The sequence below is a fragment of the Cynocephalus volans genome, chromosome 1, assembly GCF_027409185.1.
Source record: "Cynocephalus volans isolate mCynVol1 chromosome 1, mCynVol1.pri, whole genome shotgun sequence".
Taxonomy (NCBI): Eukaryota; Metazoa; Chordata; class Mammalia; order Dermoptera; family Cynocephalidae; genus Cynocephalus; species Cynocephalus volans.
Window position 1 is genome coordinate 89689279 of NC_084460.1, and position 19318 is coordinate 89708596.

Consider the following 19318-nt stretch of genomic DNA (forward strand, 5'->3'; position numbering starts at 1 on the left):
AAGCCACTATACTCTGATAGCACTACCTCTGTCATTTTATCCCCAGACATAGGGTTTGTAGCTGAATCCTTAGTTACGATCCGGGTTACCTCTTTCTCCATTAAAAACATAAATAAAATAAAAAATCAGCCTTTCAAAACCAGTGTAACTGATTCCTTGTATTAATTCTAATTTGCCTGAAAAGCATCTAGTAGAAGAAATACTAAATTCACCTTGATTTTTTTTTAGTTCTTACGCTTCATTTTTATTGATTTCATTATTTTAAAATATTTTTTATTTTGATTTTTTAGTATATGTGCTGCCGAAGCGAGCACTTTATTTTGATTTTTTTCCCTCATTGTAATCTTTCAGTTATGCCAATGAATATTTGTTAATTGTTTTTCCTGACAAGTTAGAAAAGTGGGTATTTTACATGCAACAGCATAGTCAGAAAATAAAAGATATAATAGTTACAAAAACAGCTGCCATTTTTAAGAGAATATTACATGCTAAATGTAACCCCTTTTAGAAATATTGTTTTACTTAATCCGTATAACAATCTTGTTAGGTTATTATATCTCGATGTTAAGTACAGAGAAACTTTGGCTCATAGGTGAAGTAAACTAAGTTCACTGAGCTGGGAAGTGGTATAAACTGCTTTTAAGTGCTGGCATGTGCACTCTAAAATCTATGCTTTTAACTGCTAGGAAGAAATGCCTGCACAGAGTTTCAACTTCCAACCAGTAAATATTAAGCCTCCAATGTGAATTAAGCATATCCTAACGCTTTCATTTAAGAGTATTGCCTTTTTAGTAGCATTTTGAAATAATAACCTTTTTAATGAAAGGCTGGAATGTCTAGCATCAATTTTCTGAGATTCATTTTTCTTTTTAGATTAAAATGGTAAAAACCATATATATGTAAATAATATCAAACATTAGGTTATTGTTACTGTTCAAGAATTGTGGTTAAAAAGAAAAAAATATAAACTCCTTACCCCCCAATTTTCAAACTATTTCTCTAGACATTGTTTGCTTAATTTAGAAAATATTTGTAAATATTTAAAGACTTGTCAGCATAAGAGACACTTATTACAAGATAGCCAGAGAAAACATTCCAAGTAATTAAAGGATTAAACTATTGGAGATTGCTTTAAATGTAATAGTAAGCATTTATTTCATTTACAAGCATCATAGATTTATCCCAAAATAAAATTTTTAGAAATATTTGAGGATTAGCTTAGCCAAAATGCTGAAAGAGGATTTTTTAATGGTTTTAAAGAATCCATATGCATGTATAAAAACTTACAAAACTAATTGCAGTGAAAAATCTTTATGAGTAAACTGTGAATGGCAATCTATAATGAAATTCTGTACTTTTTTGTAATTCTAAGCAGTCTCAATTTTCTCTCCACCTACTTAAATGTTAAAGGGCTTTAAATATCTTTTGGTCAAGCCTATCTGCTTTATGATGATAGATACAAAGTAATAAATGAAGATTGAAACCTCACCTAGTTGCAATTCTGTTTGCTTTAGTTAATTACAATTTGTTTCAGAAATAATACTTGAATTCCCATTATGTACCTTTGATTATTCCAAGCATGCTGCAAAGATGAATAAGACATGGTACCTGACTTTAAAGTTCTCAGTTTATCAGAACAGATAAACACATACATAAATGGGTTTATAATTAAACAAATGTATTAGAGATGTATGTAGTAGTAGCATTAGCTAAAGTCCTATGGGCAATAAGTGGGGAAAATAATTCTGAGTGGATGGATAAATTATTTTTACTATGAAAGTAATAAAACTTAAAAAATATTTTATTTAAAATTTATAATGCATGAAGAATTATTTTTTTCTCTCAGTTTGCCATACCAAAGAAAGCCAGGCTGGCCTGATTTCAGAATCATTGAGTACAGAATCATTGTTCAACTAGTTGCAACTTCTCTTAGTCATAATAAAAAAAAAATAAATAAAAATAAAAAGATTTTATAGACCATTTCTGAAAAAATAAATGAATATAGTAGAATCATAGAAAGTAAAAAGTAATGTTATAATCTTCTGGAAATAAGGAATTGCAACTAGTTTAGAAATGTATTTAAAAGTGTATTTAAGTGCACTACAATTCTTCGATATGACCAGAATCAGCAGAGAAAAAGGAATTGCTAGAATATAAATGGCAACTTTTGATATATTGTAATAGACCAATAATTTGCCCTTTTTTCGATATTTATAAAATGGGAAATGGGTGGAATATAAAAATTACTTCTACGTTAAGCCACATTGGATCAAAAACTTAAAGTGTCAAACTTTCTATGATGGCCAAGAACCAATTTATTGGTAATGTTTTATTTTTAAATGTCCTGCAAAACATTGATCTGGAGTGCTTAACTCTGTGATGTTATCAATCCAAAGAAACATAAATAAATCAGATTACGTTGTACCAAGTCATATTCTTAGTTTTCCAATAGGCTCTCTGGTAAGCTGCATGTATTCTTTGGAGATAACAATAGGGTACTTCAAAAAGTTCATGGAAAAATAATTAAAAGATAATATGAGTCCTTTCATGAACTTTTTCATGTACCCTTGTATACTATTCTTAAGCATAGGTTTAGGGTTTCAGTGTCCCTCAGTTCATTGCTAAAGTTAATGCCTTATTTGTGAACAGAGAATATTTATACCCTATGAAAATCTGGGCAAATGAATGTTGAAGGATTGAAAACATTCACTTCCTAATATAATTACCAAACCCAAAGTATAATGTCTCTCTCCACAGAGTCTTAATTTTACTTTGTTGTTTCTCTTCCTTTGCTCTCTGCTGTAGGTGGGCTCACACTTCTGCCTTTGTGGAAGAAGGCAATCAGAAAACTGACGCCATACCCCGCCACTGGTTTTCTTCAAAGTGTAAAAAAATTCTCTTCTGGCATCATCGTGAGGCACATATCACTTTCTGGTCAATCTTCACATTCTTTAAGCATCTGTGATCACTATTATCACCTGAATTGCTCCAGAATTATACCCCCTCCCCTTTCTTCCAGGGCTACAATTCTTAGCAGGAGGCTGCTGTTGTGATTACGATCTCCCCAGTATTTAATTTTTCTGTGTAGCAGTCTGGCAGAATGTGGGTTGATGGATCGTAGGTACAGAATTCACAGACAATTGCTGCCTAACACCTGATAGCTAAAAACATTGCTGTCAATTCTTGGTATTTCTTCTTGAACTCCTCAGGACTATGTTGTACTTGAGACTGATATGGTTCTTATAGACTAAGCAAAATACAGACAGTGTTTTTATTCTTTTTTCCTAAAACCAGTTTCCATAGCAGCCGTATCATACCTGGTTTATTTAGGTACTTGGCCCAAATCTTGCTTCCCTCTCACTTGTTGTAAATTGCCTTCATAATGTCTCTTAGGGAACAATGTACAATTGCAATTATCGCTATCAAGATTTTGTTGTCCTTTACAAAAGCTAATGTGTAAACATTCTGCCCCACCCCAGCCCCCAGTACTTACATGATCTTTCTGCTTTTCTTCACTTTATTTCACTTTCTTTCTCTTTCTCTTGCTGAATAGTGAATATTCTGCACATTGGTTTCTATTGTGTTCTCTGGTAGTACATACTTTTTAAAATGTCTATTGAAGGGGTCAGAAAACATTTTCTGTAAAGGGCCAGAGAGCAAATATTTTAGACTTTGAAGACCAAACTGTATGGTCTCTGTCATAACTATTCAACTTCCACCTTTCAGTACAAAATCAGCCACAAACAATATGTAAGTGGATGGGAATGGATGTTTTCCAATATAACTTTATTTACAAAAACAGATGGCAAGTAATAGCTTCCTGATCACTGCTCTATACATTATGCTTGTATTTGAGGAAAAAAATAAAAATGGCTAGATTTTCAGGATACTTGATTATGTCAATAAAAGCACTACTAAAAAACTAATATTTTTTTTGTTGAAAAAACAAAATCCTTTTTTTTTAAATTTAGAACTTTTTCGATTCTTCTTTAAAATAAAAGAAAATAACAACAACAAAAAGTAGCTGGTGACAGGGATCAAGTTTATTGAAGTCTACAAAGGATCTGCAGCTATCATACGATGTGGAAAAAATGCATGTAATACCTAATTTTTCAATTAGAAAAAGCCTAAATCTGTCAAATGGTTGCTTTAGTAACAGTTCTATATCCAAAGCATCATTATTTTTAAAAACTCAATTTAAGTATGAAAATGATCTATCTGTCCACACCCTAATTTTCTTAATTTCTTTGTTTGCCTAATTGCTACATTGATGGCTTTGAATTTTTGCATCATCATTGTGGTAGCATTTATGCAGCAGCAAAATCTTCTGAAACCTAAGGAGCTTTTGAATTACTCTGCAGTTAATGCATGGTGATAGGTAAATCTTACAAGGGGGAAAAAGAAGCAAAAAAAAAAAAAAAATCACTGCACACTGAAAGGAGTTTCCCAAAAATATATGTAAACACACACATACACACATACATACATACATATTATAAACAAAAATTAATTTATCATGATTGGATTCACACTGACAATTTATAGATGCTTTCTCCCCATACTTGCTGTTTGGTTTAGTGTAGAGTCAAATACTATAAATGTCACCAGCTTTAAAAGGTAGAGCATAATAGTTTACTTTATCGATACAACTGTATTGACTGATGTCTACACTAAATTAAATGAAAGTTTTTTCAATGTGGAATATTTTTTCCAATTCTATATTCCAAGGGCCTTATACTTAAAAGCACTCAGTAAGTACTAGTTAAAGTAATATGTAAACACATTTATGGATCAAATTTTTATTAAATATGCATCTCCCTTGATGTTAATTATGATTTTTTAATATAATTTGAAGATTTGCTAACTTTCTTCACTCTGTTTAAAAATATGTTGCATAAAGGAAAGCAATGTTGTCACTTTAACCTTCTACATGACCTCCGTGTCTAGTTATTAGTGGACACGTTGTTATTTTGAGTGTTATATGAAGAAACTAAGCATTCTCTTCAGGGTCAGCTAGTAAATTGCACAATACTGTTTAGGAGTGGAGAGACTTTAGGATTAGTATTTTGCATCCAAATTATCATGTATAATATATGTAAAAGTAATGCAATACCCTTTAAAAAATGGAAATTTTGAATTGAGTAGAGAAAAATTTTATTACAGATGTAGAAAGGAGAGCAAAAGTGACATGTCCTGGGTACCCTAGAGTAATTTAAGGTTGAAAAGAGTAGTACAAAATTAAAGAGAGATACTGAAGAATTTTCACTAAGTAAAATTTTCCATGGTTTGATAATTTTATCCAATGTAATTAATATTAATTATTGTTAGAGAAATGTTGGAGAATTGTAAGTAAATTGCAATGTGTACTTAAAGTCAGAAAATCACTAATTTAGATCTATCTATTCTTAACTTATTTGTGTTTCAGAGTTCTGGATGTACTCTTAAGAAAAGATCTTAGTATTCTGGCTGAAGCCTGGGGCTTTTTAGAAGAAATTTAGTATGCTAACAAGAGATTTGTCTTTGTTTAAGGTCATCCTTACAACTTTGAAGAGAGAACATGCTGACAATTTATGAAGCAAATGTCATCTAACTACCCATAGAATAGGGCAAACTTACATTACCTGTCACAGCTACACTGAGAAATCGCAGGAAAAGACAACTGTACAGAAAATGTATTTATACTCTTTTGTCATTTTTTCCTTTATGCTGAATATGCCACTAGAGAGTTAGAAAGAATCAGATTGTTTCTCTGAATAGAAAATTAACAATGAAGACTCCAGCAGAGATGTGTAAGTCACTATTTCAATTTGTTAAAAAAAACCTCACAGTCTTAAGGCATATCAGTTTCAGTCATTAATTATATAATCCAATTGGAGAAAAATACAATAAAGCACATCTTAAGAGTAAAGAAGAATATTACAAGTATCTAGAACAGTACTTGTATTTCTGTAAATAGTCAACAAATACACTTGATTAAATTGAATAGCTGAATCTATTCAAATACTGAAAGAGCTGTCTTGAGTGTTGGTGAGGTTTCCTGTTGCTAGAACTATCTTCTTATTACTGGAGGTATTAAAGGAATTTCTGTTTCACTGTCATTAAGGTATAAAATATGAAGAATTCTTTTATTGAGTTTGAATTTGAACTAGATAGACTACTCAAATTTTTCCTACTCTAAAATTTACAGTTTTAGTAAGAGTTCAATAATTATGACTACATACAAGAATTCAGATGAAGTACAATGCTGTGAATATATATACAGATAATAAATATACAGAGATAATTATATATAGGTATGTATAACTGGCCATTTAAATTATGATGACATCGATGTCTATGCAGTTAAGTGTAACTTTCTTTTTTAAATTTTATTTATTTATTTTTTATTGAATCAAAATTGATTATAGATATTTTGGGGGTTCAGCATTGAGATATGTTGATCAAATCAATATTACTAGCATATATATTATTACAATTTGTAATTATTCTTTATGCCCCATTTTCAATCCCTCCCCAACCGCCTCTCTCTCCCCCCTCCCCCATCTACTTACCCTAGATTTCTTCTCTCCTTCTGAAAGAATAATGGTTACTCTGTTGATCTGTTGCCTAGATGATCTGTCCAATGCTGAGAGGTGTGATCAGGTCCCCCAATATTATCAAAGAACAGATGCTTCTTCTGTCACTCTGATATGGGCTTTGTGGAGAGAGACATCCTCTTCTTTTCTTTATCTCTGCTGGTGACTCTCCTTGTATCAGTGCATTCCAGTGGCTGGTGGACCATCTGAATGGTGGTTGTGGTGTCTAGCTGCTGTTGTGGCAGCCATGGTTGTGGTGGCTGTGGTGGGCCACGCACATGGAGGTGATGTTTTTGGCATGCTCCTTGGCTCTGGCAGTGTGCTGGTTGTGGATGTGTCTGGTCCCTGACTCCATATCTTGGGTCCCCAGGTGGGCCCCAAGGTGCTGGTGTGGTGTGCCTGGTTGTGAGTGGGAGGTCTAGTCCCCAGGTTCATGCCCTGGACCCCTGGTGGGGGACCACAAGGTGCTGGCAGTGTGCTTGGTTGTCAGTGGGGGGTCTGGAACCTGGCTCCATGCCTCGGGTCACTGGGCAGGCCACGAGATGCTGGCATGGTGTGCCTGATTGGTAGGGAGGTACAGTCCCGAGCTTCATGTCTTGGCTCACCAGGTGGGCCCTGATGTGCTGGCATTGTGTGTCTGGTTGTGGGGGGATCCAGTCCCCTTTTCTATGCCTTAGTTCCCCAGGTGGGCTCTGAGGTCCTGGCACAGTGTGCCTGGTTGTGGGAGGAGGTTCTGGTCTCCTTCTCCATACCTCTGGTCCCTGGGTGGGCCCCAAGGCACTGACGTGGTGTGCCTGGGCTTGAACTAATTTTTTTTTCCCCTTTACTTACTTCTAAAATGGGGGAACTTCCTGTGGGAACCAGTACTTGAACTGTGTGGTTGAGCTAAATTGCTGCTTTGCTGCTGTTTCCCTAGGGAAGGCTTTTTGTGCAGGTAAGGGTTTAACGGTTGACCTTATAGCTGCTTCCGGCTCTCCAGAGACCCAGTGAATCTGGGTTGTGTAGAAACTCTGATCTGGGTCTGAGCTTTTTCATCAAACTGCACCCTGTGTAATTCTGCATTCCTAACCAGTCTCCTCTGAGTGGTCCTGTGCTGATTGGTGGGTGGGTCGGCTGTCCTTGCTGTGTCCCAGTGTTCTCTCAGTAGGTCCATCTCCCCCACTGCTGGTGTTCCAAACACTTCCTGCAGTGACTCACCAGCTTTTGAATGGCTCCCTTTTCTCAGTTGTTCTGGCTCCTTGCTCCTGCATGGGTCCATGGGTATCCTATTAGTGTTCTTGCTATCCTGGGGGCCACCAAGGCCCTCTTCTCCCCTGCCACCTCCAAAAAACTCCATCTGAAGAACATAGCTGCAGCTTCTGCCAGCTCCTGCTCCATGTGCTCAGCAGCTCCAGCCTTAAAGCAGCCACAGCACGAAACCCTCAGAGCAGGTTTTTCTTTCTCTCATCATGGTTTCTCCCACCTTCATGAACTCCATAGGTCTCTCCTCCTCCTCTCCTGAGCTCCAGCAGCCCCAGCTTGGCTGATATTGCATTTTTATAGTTGTGAATTGGTTAATTTGTGGGAGACAGTGATGCTGGGGACTTTCTATTCCACCATCTTGACTGGAACTAGTTAAGTGTAACTTTCATGTGCTTATGGAAGAATAGATAATTCAGTTCACCTACAGATAATCAAGAGCTGACTATATATGCATCAAAAACTATTTGATTTAGAAGAGTCCTTTGAAAGCATCTATTCTAATTGTGTAATGTTAAGTTCAAGGAAATTATCCTCTGATGGCATGAGCCACGTTCAAGACTTTCAGCTATTTAAGAGAATCAGGACTCTATTACCAACTCCTAATTCCTTACCTAACTTCTTTCCTTTTTTAATAGTATTTTCCTAATGTGCTCAATACAATTTTATTTGTGTTTGAAAATCGTTAATGAGTAGATCTTTACTGGAAACTACCTTTTTAATTTAAAATTCTATATGCTATTATAAATATGTTTTTATTTAAATGAAATGAGGCAAGAGGCAATGGCTAACAAATAAGAAAGATTATTACTCAAAAATTTTAAAAATGAAAAACTAATCAACAAGTGATAACATTGAATTCCTTGAATTCAGCAGCTCAAGAAGGAGGCTTGCAGACTACGAAAGTGAATTCAGCAACTTCTCAGAAATTGAAAACATTTAGTGATTACATGGCAATGGGAGGAATTTCAACATCCATTAAAATTGTAAGTGTGAAACGAAGTTCTAATAGTTCAATGGATATTGCAATTAAGGCACAGCAGACCACAATTCTCAAAACTGAAACATGAAAAAGGAGAAGAACTATTAGCACCATGATATGTTTATTAAATATCAAGTTGTGAAGGTTGCCAGAGCAAACACAAATGGAATCTCTGGTATCTACTGCCTATTTAAACCACACAATGTAACTATATGTCTAATAAGGTTTCACAAAAACTTACTGAATTTTATTACAGTGGAAAGTGACATTTCAAGGTTGTAACACCTTGGAACTGACTCAACCATTTTAGTCACATCTGTGGCTTATCTGGATTTCACACTGTCCTTAGCTTGAATATATCACAGATGTCCTGATGATGTCTTCATTCTCCACAGTGAGGATGAATTTTCTCTTAAAAGTTTAAGAGAAAAAAGTTTTATCTTGGTCACAGAGGCATCTTTTTGTCTCTCTGTCTCTGTCCCTCTGTTTTATTGTTACATGGGAGGGATTGATATAACATGCTTGGAGCTGAAGATCAATCATCAGAGACAGTGATGGAAGTGGTTGCCGAGTCAACATTAAAATATAGAAGTAAAGCTATGTTTACAGATATAAAAAAACAAAACTAGATAGAAACTTACCTGTGAAGTCAAGAGGGCAAGGAACTGAAACAAACCAATGTTTGAAAGAATCGGCTAAAAAGTTACCCTAGAAAGATAATTCTAAATTACATTTAAGTAATTTTTACACAGTTTATGCAATGCCTCTGAATTAGAGTACAGAGATTTGCTAAAGGCTTCAATAACATAGAGCCTCTGAACAGGTATGCAGCTGCCAATGTATCATTAATGTTGTTAAAAGGGTCAACACTGAGGGACAATTGCTGCATGTCAGTCCAAATCCTCTTGACAGTGTCTTCTGTGGTGAGGAGTTCCATAAACATTTCCACTACTTTTGTACAGGTGAAACCCCATCTCAGACCATCACTTTGTACCTCTCACTTCTTGTCACATGCTTTCTCTCAAATGCCCCTGAGTGGCATGGAAACCCACGGAGTACCCACGGTGTGTGAAATCCAGAAGTTGATGTGCTAATGTCCACAAGGACATCCATAACCAATGGGAAATGGAAGCCAGTGAACAAACAAACAAAATATTCTCCTTTTGTTGTACGGGCAGTTGGACAATCTGTCCAATGCACCCTACTTTTTCTTTTGCTTCTCCTGTGTCTCACTCCTGCTCCCTGATGTCACTTCTCTCATAAACTGTCTACCTGCAACCCTTTTTCTCAGGGTCTACTTTAGTGAATCTCAGTCTGAGATAGCCAAGATTTATCACTCCACAGTCCTCACTGTGGTTGAGCAGGTCCTCAGCTGGAGCCCCCTTGCCAACCACCTACTGGTAGAAGCAGACCCAACTGTTTACCCCAGTGTACTGTGAAGATAAAATTTTTCAAGTGTACAATAACACGAGAAGGTTCAGAAATACTGGAATAAACTGTGAATGCATGATGGCTTGTTATTTTCTATAAAACTCATAATTTACAAAGAACTAACCAAAAAAACACAATTTATACAATTTCATTTATGAAAACAAAATGCTCTTGGTTATTACTCTATTCAATTACATTACGAATTTAGAGGGTGACATGGCTAACAGAGTAAGACAAAAGGAAATTGAATGTCTAAGGAGCATAACAGCAGTATGTGAACGTGAGCGAGGTGACAAATCACAAAGTAATCATGAAACATTTTGAACTTTAGCTGAAATGTGATTTGGTATTATCCAATTATTACCATGCAGAAGAACTGGTCAGTCATTTTCGTGTTGTATTTTAAATACTAAAATAAAAACAGTCACTATTATTACAGGAAAAGAGCTAAACCATGTGGCATAACCACATTACACCCTGCTACCCTGTTTTTGCTATTAATATGGACTTCTAATGGTCTGAGAAGGTGACTCTCAGTACTTTAGAACCAATACTGACACACCTTAAAGTAATTTCTTCTTATAATATACACAAAGTCCTATAAAATTTAACTTATAATTTCTGAGTTTGTAGTGCTAGGGCTGGGTGTCTGGTGCTCACAGACCCCTCCAGCCCATTAACAAACCCTTCGCATGAAGGTCTATGAGCTAGGTAACTGGCAAAAAGGTCCTTGGAGTCTTGGTTGAAGAAAGAGGAGTCTTTATTCAGCACACACAACACTATGAGCCAAGCAGTCCACAGAAAAACTCAGAAACTCCACTGCTACCGGCAAAGTCCAAAGAAAAACTGAGCAGCTTCCAGCAGAGTAAACATGCTCTACTTTTAGATGCGAGCTCTGGGGGCCAACTCTGCTTCACAAACTCAAGAACACACAATAGCAATGACTAGAAAGATACATTGGTGCACACATGCACTAACTCCATCCACACACAACTTGTTTACAAGAAATGTCCAGGGAGCCTGACTAAATTATCCTATTTCCCCACAGAGTTGTAGGACAATACTTCAATAGTACATGAAATGACAAACTTTCAAAGAAATAAGTGTCTTCATAGGTAGTTAACCTTCAGTATACATATTAATAAATTTTAATTAACTGTTTTTAAATTATTAAAGATTTTTGGTTTAAAAACTCAGTATGCATAAGGCACATAGTAGTTGTTTTGATTTTATTTATAATATTTTTTTATAAATAAATTTATAAATATTTACTTTGTGCTTCCCTTTCCCTTGGCCCATTTTTATGATGCTAGAAAATAATCCATTTAATGTGAATTATGTTGCAATTACAAATATATGTATATTATTTTGTTGTTATATTCACAACCTGGTTTCATATGACTTTCATTTTAGAGGTCCAACCAAACCTCCCACCATTCTGCTGTCTCTATGATGGGCATATGCATATATGTATTCATTTGAAAATGTATATGTTTAAAACAAATATATATTTATAAGTGATGTATAGGAGAATTTTTGAACATTTTAAGAACAAATTTTTTAAAGTTTAGAAAAGGTGTTAATATTTTCTTCCACCTCAGAATGGATGTCTTGTATATCTTTGGAGACCACTACTAACCAAAGTGCTTCTTTGACCTGCCTCTGTTGTGGCTCAGTGTTTCTATCTTGACTAACCTGGAAAACTATGATTAAGGGATGTAGAACCATATGGTTCTGTGTCAGTGGTTAACAGACCGTTTTTATAAAGGGCAGACAGTAAGTAATTTATGCTTTTCAAGCCAGACTCTTGGAACTACTCAGCTTTGCTGTCATAGCATGAAAGCAGCCATAAACAAATGAGTGTGTCTGTGTTCCAAAATAAACTTTATTTAGTGACACTGAAATTTAAATCTTACACAGTGTTCACATGTCGTAAAGTATTATTCTTTGTTTTCTTTTAGCCACTTAAAAATGTTAAAACCATTCTCAGCTCATGGGCCATGCAAGAATTGGAGGCTACTGGATTTGGCTCTGAGATATAAATTGCTGACCCCTTTACAACTTAATAAATATGGATACAGGTATGTACACATATACATATATATAAAGAGAGAGGGAGAGAATGGAGAGAGAGAAAGCTCACAATTTAGGAATAGCACTATATCTATTTTTTCTCACAGTTGCATTTCTAATGAATCCCAATGGCTTACAGGGGTGCCTAACATGTAATAAACACACGGTGATGTACTGAATAAAAGAATGAGATAACACATTTTTCTATTGCTGAGTAAAACAGTTTTTCTAAGGCTATAAAAAAAAAGGAATAACTAAACTAGAAAAAAATTATTAGGTGCAACTGCTAACAATAAGAAATTATTAGTAAAGAATCAAAACATTAAGGAGGGTTAGTTGTAACTCTGACAGAGCTTTTAAATCAAAAACCCCGTATTGCTTCAACTTGTCTACTTTAGTATATCATATTTAAGATGGCTTTTATACATGAAAAATACCTGCTGCTTCATTTTACATTATTTTTTAATTAAGCATTTTGGGATAAGAACATTTTTAATTGAGCATTTTTAAGTTTATGGCTAATATAAGTCAAACACTCTCTTTGCAATTCTTTTCATTTTTCTATATTGTACCTATTTGCCATCATTTGTTATAATTTTTATCTTTTTTTAAATTATTGTCTCAGTATTCTTTTTGAACAAATGTGGCCCAAACTAATTGTGATATTCTACATCTTAGTACAAAGAAAAAAAATATCAACAGAGTCTTTGTGTTTGACTGCCATACAATTTTATTATTTTGTCTCATTAAATATTTTTTCAGACATATTTTGTTTTATGTGCTACTTAAATTCAGTCTCAAATATTTCCCTATATTTATTCCGAGCAAGCTTTCTTCAGCCTCTATTTTTGCTTCTTTCAGGTTTTTTTATTTTTCATTTCTTTGTTTCTCTTTTTGTTGTTTGCTTTTTGGTACTTAAGGGTATGGTAACCAGTAAGTGTTGTAAAATGATCCACAACATTCAGATGTTAGCATGATTATTTCCTTTATTTTCTTTCTCATATTAAATTAAATTTATCTAAAGGAGCCACTGGCTACAGTAGCAGAGAGTCTACTATCTCCTTCTTTGACCCTTCATCCACCGCCCCATTTCCAATTTCTAAAATACTCTATAATTCATTTCCAGATAATCTACGTGTTCTAAAATGTCCATGCAATTCCAAACACAAGCAGTGAGAGCTTCAGCTTTCAATCAACACATGGCTGCTCTTACATCCTGCTTTCAGAATGTGTGGCTGTTGGTCACTGATCTTCCATAGTCTGACTGCTGCAGTCAAGATCCTGATGTGGTCAAACCTTGCTTGACCAGATCCTGGTAGAGGCTACAGCTATCCTTCCAGTGAGACTGATTCCAATGGCAACTCCACTCTTTCTAGAATTGACCCAGCATGTCTGTCCTCTGAGTTCCCAGGGAGGTGTGGGGGCGCGCCTGGGGTCCTCCCACAGACCCAGAAGGAGAAGGAGCTGACAGGATTACCCCCCGTGTTGGGACCGAGGGATCTCTGGTAAAAGTGAGCCTGCTGCCTGCCAACCCAGACCCATGAAAGAGACACTCAGATGCCACAGGAGTTCTGTCAGGGCAGTTCCACTTTATTGCCGTTACACTGCAATTTATATAAGCAAGCAAGTAGGGGCTTTCCATGAACTAACCAATCAATTAAAGGATCATGCGGGCATGCATTTTGTACTAACACGTTGAGCATAGTGATCACGCAGGGTTCACGAGTGCAGAAATACTGGAGGACCAATAAAAACCTTTTGGAGCTATCTTGGGTTACGCCTCCCCTACTTCCCGTGGGCGCCATCTTCATCCTCCACCCATAGGCACCATGTGGTTTACAGATAATGTTTGCTCCTAAACATGGGCCCAACAGGGAGGCATTCCTTGAGTTTCAGTTCTTTCAAATGTATAATCTTCCAAGTTGCTGGGAACCACAGAATTGTATGCTCAGCTGTTCATTTGGCAATCTTATCAACTGTTACTGTTTTTATAAGATTGGTTATCTAAACTGGGATGAGCACTTTCTTCTTACGTTAAACTCAAAGGGCACTTTCACCTTGCCTCCTTTCCCAAAGTGGTAGAGATTAATCGACTTCCTCATGAGATCAAACACTATCAAAGATTCTGAAGGGAGAAAAAGGTGCCTTCCAGCACTTACTTACTATTAACAGAAAAGAAGAAAACAACACAACAAACATAAATAGGTGCAGCTTGAGTGATTTTTTTCACTAAAATTATTCACTACATTACTTATTAATAGGTCATTATCCCAATTCCTAGAAGTAAAGTGATATTTCCAATTAGATTTTAGACCATCCATATTCAAAAATTAAACGTGATACATTCAAAAAGTGTATAGCAAATGGATTTTACAAAACTACAGAAAAAATTTTTTCATGGCAGAAATGCCTACATTGTTATACTAAAAATTCATATGAAAATAGTCTCTTTTCAGAAGTTTACCTTATGGCAACTGCAGAAGTGAAACTTTGAATAAACATTCAATCAAAGTATAGAAAGTCTTAATCTAATTAAATAACTTTTACTCCAAGGCACACTTATTTAAATATGATTATCAAATAAGTTATTAAAATAATTATGTATACACTTTTAATTAAGATTTGTAGGCCTCATGCATTTTTGTGCTTGTTTATATCAGGTTCCCATTTGTTATATGATAGAAATTAATTCTTTTTCAATACCTTCCATTTAAAAAGCTATTAAAATGTATGTATATATAGAAAAGTGTACATAGATAATTGTACAGCCCAATGTATTTTCTCAAAAAGAAAACATCTGTGTAACTAGCACTCAAATTAAGATGAAATATTATCTGCATCTTAGAAGATGTTTTATGCTCCTTCCACACAATAACCCCCCTCCAACTGAAGAAATTTACTTTTCTGATTCTTAACCAATAGATTACTTTGGGCTGTTTTATGATTTATTTAAATGGAATCATGCAGTGCACTCTTTTAAATGTATCTTCTTTCATCCAATTTTATGTTTATGAAATCCATCACTGTTATCTCATGTAGTTATATATCATTTACATTCATTGCTGCATTGTATTTCATATTCTCATTATATCTCATATTAATAGCACATAGTTGGCAGTTTTGGGTTATTACAAATTGTGCTGCTATGAGTATTTTAATACCTGTGGTTTGCTGAATATGCACAGGCATTTCTATTGGGCATATACCTTGGAATGATTGCCAAGTCGTATGGTATAAATATGTTCGTGTTTAGCTCACCAAATACTTCTCCAAAGTGTTTATACCAATTTATATTACCACCAGCAATTCCTGAGATTTCTGGTTGCTTCACTTATTTTCTGTTTTCCATTACCCTGAAGTGCATGTAGTGCTATCTTGTTGTGGTTTCAATTTACATTTCTTTGACAACTAATGAAATTGAGCAATTTTTCATATGTTTATTGTCCTATTGTATATCTTCTTTTATGAAGGATCTGTTCTAGTATTTTGTGCATTTTTATACAGAGTTATCTGTGTTTTTATTGACTTGTAGTTCATTATATGCTCAGGATGAGTTTTTTGAAGAATATATGCTTTGTTAATATTTTCTCCCACTAAGTAGGTTGCTATCCTATTCTCTTAATTGTGTCTTTTGTTAAACATAAGTTACTTAATCTTAAAAAAGTTAATTTTAGCTTTTTTCTTTTATTGTCATAAATTTTGTACCCTTTTTTAAAGCAATCTTTGCTTATTTCAAAGTCACTAAGTTTCTACTCTTTTCCACTAAAAGTTTTAAGTTTTTTAGATTTTCAGTCCATCCTAAAATGACTTGTGTATGATGTGAGGGTGGTGGGTCAAGAGACCTTTATCAAAAACATCATACTTTCCCCTTTACACTGAATTATTGCCTTTGTCATAAATCAGGTGACTGCATAAGTATAGTTTGTGTTTCTGGACTCTTTTCTGTTCCTTTGGCCACTTTGTCTATCCTCAAGCTAAGAAAAATTGTCTTAGTATTATAAGAACAATATATTCTGATATTTTTATATTAGATTATGATAATTATAATACAATAAAAACTCATAGTTTTCAAAATATAAAAAATAAATGTTTATTGTACATTGTTTTTTAATTTGTACATAGACTACAATATATAGATTATTTTAAAAGTCACAAAAATGTAGATTAAAAATATTATTATAAAGAAAATTTCAAGTACAATGTTCTTTTTGCATTTCATTTTCTATTTAATTTTAACAGATACATAATAATTGCACATTTTTATGGGGTATGATGTGATGTTTCAGTACATGTACACAATGTATAATAATCAAATCAGGGGAATGGGCATATCCATCACCTCATTGATTTATCATTTCTTAGTGGTGAGAACTTTCAGAAATCTCTTTCCTTGCTATTTTGAAGTCTACAATAAATTATCATTAACCATAGTCACCTCACTGTGAATTGGGACAGTAACTTATTCCAATCTAACTTAATTTTGTATCCATTGACCAATCTCTCCTCTTTTTACTTAAGGCTTTTAAAATGACTTCTACATATTTCTGATGTCTATACTTTTTGACATGAGATATTACAGGCTTATATTATACTTTCCATTGCTCAGTCCTAAAAATATCCATTCCTTCAAGGAGATCAGATTCTTTTAGTGGGAAACAAATTCAGAAACAAAGATCTCAGCACTTTATTGCTGCTTGGTGCTCTGTAACCCTTTTCTTCACTGGACAGAATGAAGTGTGTGTTTGTGTGTGTGTGTGTCTGCAACTATGTACATATATAGACAAACATACATGTGCATGATTATGAATGACACATATGCATGTGTATATAAATGTGCATATTCTATATCTATCTACATATATATATATATATATATATATATATATATATATAAAGTTCACACTACAAACTCCAATTTCAACCCAGCACCATGGTATTTATTCTAGGTTTCCTCCTTTTCATAGTTGTTCCAAAAGGAGTTCCTTTTTCTAAATTTGAGAATTATGTCCAGAAATATTCTTTTTTTTTTAATGTTAGCAATATTTTACTTCAATTTTTTTCCTGTTCATAAATGACTCTGAAAGAGCCGATATGCTGGAAGCTAACACAGTTGTCTAAAGGCAACGACAAAGCCACTGAGTAAGTCTCTCAGACAAGAGGCATTGCTCGAAATCTCACCCACACTAGGCAGGAGGAAGGGTAGGTTTGGGACAGAGGAATAAATAAACATGGTGGCTGTAGTTCTGCCACCAGGGCTGGTGGCCCCTGAACCGCAAGGTGGGACATCTGGATGCCAGGCTGACAGCTTGAGCCTCCCAAGGCTAGGTAAATAAATGTCTGGATGTGTTAGGGGAAGAGACTGAGGTTTCAGGAAGTCCCATGTGCCGCCCGAGGGGTCCTTGGCCCACACCCTCTTCTTGGGCCTCACTCAGCCCTAGGCTGGGGGGCAGCCTCTCACCCCGAGCAGACCCCTCCAAGAGGACTTTTTGGTATTATCCGTCACCTGTAGCTTCAGGTGCTAAGGCCCAGACTCGGCTCTGAGGCGGGCAGCAGGACGGTGGCTGGGTTGGTCTCTGGCACCTGCAGCTCAACTGTGGTTCACTGCCCATAGGGGCCGGTGGAGGAGGGTACTGGCAGCCCTGGGCCTTGTAGTGTGTGTGGAGGTCACAAGGACAGGGACGGGGTGGCACCTTGGTGAGAACCGGTGAGTGCCAGACAGGAACCTGAGGGTAGCCAGCTGTGGCCCACCTGAAACAGATCCTGCTCCCAAAAGGGACCCTCAGGGGCCAGCTCAGCTGGGTGACCACCAGGGCACAGGCAGGCCAGGCTGAACCCGGTGCCCCAGCGTGAGATGGGGGCAGATGTGGGGGAGAGGACAGGGTGAGGGTGGACAGGGGAGGCGAGTACGCGGGGCGGGCTGGCGTGCATGCAGCCGCCCGGCCATCAGAAGGCGAAGCAGTGCTCCTTGGGGTGGCCCCCGCGGTCCCCGTTGGGCGGGCAGGTTACTGGATCACGCGGGAGGTCCGCACATCAGCATCAGCGCCCCCTGCTCCGGAGGCAGAAGGTGGTCCCGGATCATCTCTTCATTCACGAAGCCCTGGCTGCAGTCCCAGGCTTCAGGAGCCCTGTCCGCCAGAGCTGGAAGCGGGCATCCTTCCCGGTCTGGTTGGCAAAGAGCAGGTGGCACACAGTGTGGTCATCCGGGCCTTCATGATGGCGCGGATCCCCTGCAACATCGGGTGACGCCTGTCCCTCCTGCGATCATGCCGACAGACTTCACTGTCTTGAAGACGGGGTTGGACTTCTTGTCGTGCTGGATGGCAAACTTCCCTGTGCCCTGGTAGACCAGCAGCCCAGCCGGGCACGGAACGCAGCGGCATCTCCAATCTGCAAGCTTTCCAGGTACTGGGACATCTTCCCTTCAGCTGGAAACTTGGGATGGGTGTCCTTGAGGGAAACCTTGATGACCAGGTCCACGAAGCCCTTGTTCTCATCGCTGGAGACGGGTGTGTAGAGCCAAATGCCCAGGTTTCGGTCGATTCGAGCCGAGAGGTAGACGTGCCGGCGATGCGGAGGCCCGGGATGTGCTGGGGTGACAGACAGCAGGCCAGGCGCCGGGTGTCGTGGATGATGATCCCGCGCTAGCTCTGCCACTGCCTCCAATATTCTTAATATATTTAGTTATTTTCTCAGCCCCCCTCTACATAACCAATACCCCGATACGACAGCTGCTGCCCATTCGGCTTCCTTCCTGCACGCGCCCCAGGCCTCACCAGGCCGTGCTCCTTGCTTGTCTGCTTAATGGCTTTTGACACTGATAAAAAAAGAAGACAGGAAAGAAAAAAAGAAAGAGGAATTATATATTTCTTTGAACACATTTTGGGAGACAAATCTAATTGTGCTTTGTGACACAATCAATGACGGCAAGAAAACTAAGAAAAGGGAAAGAGACCTGTGCTATCTTCTCTTTCAGGAAGAGGGATAACGTCTCCCTCCTGGTCTTTGTCCTGCAACATCA

At 36.9% G+C, this 19318-nt stretch overlaps 1 pseudogene; it reads right to left on the reverse strand.

Annotated features, from left to right (window-relative positions):
* Window positions 1-18243: 18243 nt before the first annotated feature.
* Window positions 18244-19039, reverse strand: LOC134382625 (NADH-cytochrome b5 reductase 3-like; annotated as a pseudogene).
* Between the last annotated feature and the right edge of the window lie 279 nt (window positions 19040-19318).